Consider the following 7,638-nt stretch of genomic DNA (forward strand, 5'->3'; position numbering starts at 1 on the left):
ACAGCCGCAGTTAGTCAAGTTGGTTCACAGTGGCTGTTTCCCTCCCATCACAGAATGGGTGCGTAAAAGTGAGCATAAGAAGTTCCCACATTGCTCATTACTACACATTTCACTGCTAGAGAACCAACATTTTCCGTCTACCGTACCACAAAGACACCGCCCAAATTGAATCTTGATTTAAACACTGAGCCATTGAGTTGCATTTTAAAAAATATTTGTCGTTGTTCAGAAACTCAAAAAGCATGGAAAGATCAAATTATTCTGTCCTGAGTTATAATTGAATGTTGCATTCTCCCACAGATGCTGACAAAAATTTTGAGCAGTTGCCCTACCCTAATTATAATACGTAAATTATGTAACCTTAGAGACATTTAAGACCCATCCCCCTTTCCCCTTCAGAACCTCGGATAAAATAGAACAGAAGAAAACCCACTTAAGCAGTAGTGTTAATACACGTAGGTATCAAATGTTAATACATGTATGTATCAAATGTTAATACACGTATTTAACAAATGTTAATACATGTATGTATCAAATGTTAATACACGCATGTATCAATGGTTAATACATGTATGTATCAAATGTTAATACACGTATGTATCAATTGTTAATACACTCATGTATCAAAGCATTGAAAACATGCACTGAGAATGACGACAAGTGGCAAGCATGAAATGTACACACACACAGCGATTACACGTAATGTTCCGGCCATCACGTGTAACATTCAGGCAACGTTCTGGCCAAAACACATAACATTTCTATATTGTTCTGGCCAAACCACGTAACATTTCCACAATGTCCTGGCCATAACATGAAACAATTTAGTAACGTTCCGGCGATAAAACGTAATGTTTCGGCAACATTCTGGGCATCACTTTATAAGCGGCAAAGCAGGGGACACAATCTGAAAAGCAGCCACACATATATTACGTCTCGCAGACACCCATAAAGAAACTCTGAAGTAAAATATATGTATATATATATATATATATATATATATACGTAATATATATTATATGAACAATGTATTGTACCCATAGACAACAACATACACTCAGCAATGAAAAATAAATCACGTCTTCAGATTTTCAAACAAAACCGTAGACTCCGTCGAGCAACCTGTGCACAGACACACAGGCTTTATTCAGTAACGTTTGAGTTGATGGAAAAACAGAAACCCAGACTTGATACCATCCAGCTTATGTACACTTTCCTCAAGTAAAATAGACCCTTTCACTTTCAAAATGTGCCACGGGTCTTTGGTGTACTGTGCGAGTCGTATATTTGCCATGCATATTATATGTATACGTACAATTGAATTGTAACCGTTAATGTTTTGTGCCTTAATCAACACATTTTAGATCATTTAGGAGGCTGGATTCTTAAACCCTTGCTGTCAGGATCAACCCAGGCTGAGAGGGATACGACGTTAAGGTGTACCTGTAGTAGATAGACAGGGATGCTGGATAAAAAGCTTCCCCAAAGAGAATCGAACTCATGTCTTCTGTATGCAACGGCAAAGCATCTAACCGCTACACCATAGACCCTGAATAAACATTTAACACATTAACAAACGAAACCAGTGAGCAGAAATGCTGCAATGCTTGGAGGAGCCTCCAGTTCTGTCTGAAATTGAACGAGGGTTAATCTCAAATATTGGCAATGTTCAACAAAAGACATCCGCGTCAAACAAATGCTCTCATTCTCATACGTTTTCAGATCATTCTTTCTTTGGCACACCCTGTTCTCCGTCCATCATCCTAGACATTGCACACAGTTGTCCATCACCTTATACTACATTGCACACACAGAAAGGAAGACTACAGGGGAAAAACTGGAGACAGATGATGTCCAAATCATAGTCCTTTTCTTCAGATCTTTTGGTTCTTTTAAAGAACATAGATGTTTTTACACTCCCATCAACACAATTTAAATCATTTAGGAGGCGGGCTCCCGACATTGTGTATCAGCACCAAACCTGAGCTGACAGGAATACAACATCCCAGCAGAAAGACCAAGATACTAAATAAAAATTTCTCCCCACTTAGGAATCAAACTCAGGTCTTCTGCGAGTGACAGCGAAGCGCCTAACTGCTACACACCAGACACCAGTTTTTTCAAATCTTCACCGAGCTACAAAATGATGAAACTTGTCTAAAATAATTATAACCTCTAAATGAATATTTCAACAAGACAAAACAAAAACTTATTAATAATAATAATTCTACACCTGAAAGAAACAGGAAATCTCGGGATCAAAATTTTCATTTCGAAATATGTGACATCACCAGCTGTCTCGTCTCCCCTGTAGTCTTCAAATATTTAACAGAGACACTGCCAAGGCTGAACAAAGGGCAAAGTGACACGGAAGACAACCAGACCAGATTAAGAACAAATACATATGATGAAACAACAACAACAACAACAACAACAGCGAATATGTGATGAAGGAACGTGGATCATATTCATTATACAAGCAGCAGTGGTATTCAGTGATAAGACCATTATAATATATTAGAACTGGTACCATTAGTATTCCAAAAGAAATAAGAAAACGTTAGCCCCACCTCTTCCACCATTTGAATTGGAAAATAAGTAAGATCATTAAAAAATAAAAAGACAGCAAGCTTCATAAAACCACCCTTAGGCTCCCCTGCACACCTAAGGAAGATTTCAACTCCTCGCATGATTGCAAAATATAACATCATTTGATGGTCAAGAGACATGAATGAGCGAAAATTACCTCATTTGCATACTCGTAGCCACGCGATGAGTGGACATTTTTCTAGTGTGTACAGGGTCTTTCATACTCACTTCTTCAACACTTGAAACAATGAAAAAATGTTCTACATAATATATCACGACCTCCGTGCTTTCTTGTCGAATCTCCATTTTTAATAACAGTGAAAACAGTTCATAACAAAGAGTGAGCTTAAAAAGAAGTCACATTTTCACTGTTTAAAAAAATGGAGGTACACTAAGAAAGCACAGAGGTCGCGATATCGTCACCTAAATCATGTGTACACTATATGCTGATCTGGCCAAGGTGAGATAACCCGTGCCTGGCTCAATAGCACTGACTGAGAAATAACAAATTTACTTACATTATATGATGCGAGTCGCTCTGTTCTAAGACTAGCTACAGATAAAAACAATACGGGGATAGGACAATAATATACCGGTACTATGATGGTGTATGTGTATGTGCCCGCACGCACGCACGCGCGCATGTGTGTGTGTGTGTGCTCACGCGTGCGTGTGAGAGAGAACAGGAGACGTGTTCTTTCATCTGTAAGAATGTGTCTGAATATGTGAATGTATGTGATCATATATTTCATTTAATATTCACAAGAAATAGCTAGATATTATTTTACATCAACGTTTGTTTACTGGCAGCGTTTTGTTAGTGTGCATGAATCCACAGCCCTCCACTCCCTTTCCTCCCAGCCGAATCCTACTACAAATCTCAATCAGTCACACAGAACAATACCAAAATAAAACTAATTAATCACCAGCTGACATCACCACTTGAAACACGCAAAAAAACAAAACAAAACCCCAAACAAAAGCTGTACTAAAATTCAAAATGGCTACAACCCCTATCTATCTAGACTAGCGCTTGTCAATCTTTTCATAGCCAGCGCCCACTTTAGCCACCTTTATGAAGTTGAAATTTTCGTATCCCACACCTACATGTATTTCCAAGCCGCGCATTAAATAACACCTGTCACAACTCAGGTGATCCCCATCGCCTCCAAAAATTCCCAAATCACCCACTAGTGGGCGATATCGCTCGGGTTGGCAAGTGCTGATCTAGACCTACGCTCCATCTAACTATCACGCCACTCCTAAATAAAACAATCACAGAACAGTTGATATCAATGTCATTTGATTATGATAGTCTTGTTTTACTGACCATAAGAAGCAGTTCTCATCAATACCATAATTTCCAAATCGAAGCAAAAAAAACCAAAAAAACAACAACCCCCCCAGCTGCAACTTGGTGGTATGATTGATACATACTTCATTAAATTACATTTGCACCTGGTTTTGAAAGGAGATTTACACTTTTCAAGAGTGTAACAGTTACTTTGCTTTTTTTTAGTAGAGGTTTTACGGCTCTCGCAACTGCATAAGGTCAAATGAGCGCCAGAAGATTAGAGGTGTTACAAGAAAGTAACAAAACATTAAAAAAGAAGAAGGGGAGATAAGGACGATAGATGTTTGATTAGAAAGAAGAAGCAAACCACACTAGAGCACCCACCAACCACCCAGTTACTTTGCTGAGATGAAACCAAAAAAAATCCAGACAACGAGGTAGGCATCACTCAGAGATCCGGTACCTCCGACACATGCTGGCACAGAAGCAAAATCTACACACAGAGAACTCCAAGAACTTTATCCCCACCAGTTCCACATATACGGCTAAATCAATTTTTTTTAAAAATCTAATTTAGGAAAAATTTACCAAAAACAACCTTGCAACCTTTCAATACAGTAAAACTTTTAATAATTTTACAATTTCGATGTGATTATGACATCAGATAGGGCAGAAATGCACTCAACTTTCTTAATAATAATTTTCCAAATACAGATTAGAACATGGATGAAATTCACTCAACTTTCTGAACAATAATTTTCCACGTAGAGCTGAATATGTGAATATATGTGATCATATATTTCATTTCATATTCACGAGAAATAGCTAGATATTATTTTACATCAACGTTCGTCTACTGGCAGCTTTTATATTTTCCTAAATGTCAGAGCATTTCTATGTGCAAACATGAGTACGAGATGGGCTTTTCCGACCACATCACACTATAGGCCTACATTACTCCAGCCTGCACACAATGGGCAACAATCTCTGTGAGATGAGCAACAGTCAGGACTCTGAGACAGACAGACAGACAGACAGACAGCATGTTCTATTCCAACACTCAAACCAAACCAACAGCGCTTCTTCATGTGTGTCTTCGTAGCTTACGAAACAGCTGCACAGAACAAAAAAGCAAAATCAAACCCACCAAAGGAAATAACTGAGCAATCTGTGTTGATCTACCTGAAGGCAGTACTGGACCTTGTTCCCCTGTACTGTAACCAGGGATGCCATGTGATTTTTGAAAAAAACCCTGAAAATGAGCGGAGCATCACATCTCACCTAAACCGAACCTTGTAAAGCTTTTAAATGAGCAAACAAAAATACATTCTCTCTTATCTCTCAATCAGCAGTACAAACGTCCTCTTCCCACTTCTTCTCTTTGTTCTATATTATAATAAAACATCCACCTGTCTAAAACAACCATCCTCCTCATCGACAATCCTCTCAGAGAACTTTGACTGTACCTTGTGACTGTTTAAATTTTCCTAAAGGTCAAAACAATTCTTTGTGTGATTGACCGGGTTAAAGGAGAAAAAAAACAAACAGTAGTGATTGTACAGGGTCAGGATATAAAGGAAAATGACTAACAAACTGACTGGGATCTTGTTTCAATCCAAAGACAGTCGGTCGACTGCCGGTTCTTCAACACACAGAGGAGCCACTCTTCAAAAGTACAGCCAAAAATTTGTCGAGTATGCTGCCAATTTTCCTACCTTTCGCCATAAGTGACTCTTGAAAGAAACACCTCCCTACACATCAATAGTGTAAGCCAGGTTAAGTGAGTCTAGAAAAACAGCACAGAGCAGCTCGAATCATATTATAATTATCATAATTATACTGCGATACATGAATCCAAGCTAGGGCATCAACAAGGAAGTCCAGGTCGGAGTAAGGGTAAAGTATGACCTCCAACGTCTCCACTCATCGAGAAAATCGCAGCCGGCCGTTTCCTGTTCCTGTCACACATAGCTGTCGTCCAACTAATGAGACCCCCATACAGTGGCCCCATATGTAGCCCACTGAATCAAACTGACTTTTTCTTTACAGCCACATTGACACAATTTAGATAATTTATGAGGCGGGCTTCAACCCTGCCTGTCAGAACCAGCTCAAGCTGAGAGGGATACAACCACACCAGCAGCAAGACCAAGAGACTCGATAAAAATTCCCCCCACACGGGGATCGAACTCGGGTCTTCTGTGTGCGAAGGCGGAGCATCTAAACACTCCACCACAGATGCCGGTCAAACAGACATAACGTGGTGTGGTGTGGTGTGGGTTATACTTTACTTTCCCCCAACAATCGCCTCCTCCTTCCTCCTTGTTGTGTTGTAGCGCTATCACAGGAAAGCGACCTTCGAGCAACTTACAGTTTTTGTCATGGCCAGCAAACATAATATATTTTTGAAAAAAATCAGATCTATGATATATTATTTTCCTTTCTACAAAACAGGAGCATATACAGTACACAACATTTTTAGACGATAAGTGTGTACTGTACACCCTCTACTTTGAAGACAGTCACGGATTACATAGTGCTTTTGCAATGAGAGGCAGAGTTGTTAAAGTTGTTCTTTCTTAAATTATTCTGGATCTGACCCGGTACTAATTAACATGCTTGTGTGTGTGTGTGTGTGTGTGTGTGTGTGTGTGTGTGTGTGTGTGTGTGTGTATGTGTGTGTGTGTTTGAGCGCGCACACGCGTGTGAGCATGACTGTAAAACCGCATGCGCGTTTTGGCGTTTCTTTCATCCACTTGAAATTTACAACACAAAGCTGAATCCTGATTTAGCCTCATCTCGTTCGGTTTTTCTCTAAATATATCCTTGACACTAATCGATGCACTCCAACATTACAAGTGTAGCTTCCCCACCCATCTCAAACAACAAGAACTACCGTATGAAGCACGTAACTAAAAGAAAAGAAGGACAAACGACGATTGTTCTAGCAAAACGGAAGGATTTGCATCAGATCTAGGAAACATAGAGAGCACATTGCGATACAAGAGAGCGGCGTCGCTGTACACATTTCTACATTGTCGTCAAATACAACACAACAACAAAATAAACGATGATCGCGCAGAAGCCAGAGCCCTTTTCCCAGACAGAACGGGGCAAACAATTCATCATCGACATTTTCTTCTAAAAAGTATGAGCAGATTCGTGACGGAACAATATCAACAGTGTATTCCTCTGCATAAATTATCCAACGACACAGTAAAAATACAGACATTTTCTAGAAGTAGTATAACAACAAAAATACACCCACAATGGTAAAAGGATGGGGAGAGGGTACATTTTGCAAGAAAACATTTTACAGTATAGAGAAAGACAATGTTCGTAAGTGAAGTGCAGCCTAGAGTATGTACACGAAATGCTCTGTACAATTGGTGTAGGTTTTTTTTCCCCCCTCACAGTCAGACCTTAGGCCTTGACCTTCAATAACAGCCATGTCGCCGCTGTGGATTGTAGACTATTTATAGATGTATAAATAATAGAGACGCAATTTACTCACGGCAACGGGCTTGGGTACGATGAGAAAACAAAGTGATCCACACAGCATTCTCTCTACAACAGAAGCAAACATCGATGATCGATTGAACCGACAACACAGACACTCCAGTCATTGCCACTCGGATAGTAAGACAATATCGTAAAGCAACACACACCAGCACAGTTAACAACTCGCCTCTTATATTTGTAGGGGGGCCCACAGTCACCAAAGAGGAACTTCTTTTAAGAACGAAGAATGGAAT

Source organism: Aplysia californica, unplaced genomic scaffold (genome assembly GCF_000002075.1).
Source record: "Aplysia californica isolate F4 #8 unplaced genomic scaffold, AplCal3.0 scaffold00152, whole genome shotgun sequence".
Lineage (NCBI taxonomy): Eukaryota > Metazoa > Mollusca > Gastropoda > Aplysiida > Aplysiidae > Aplysia > Aplysia californica.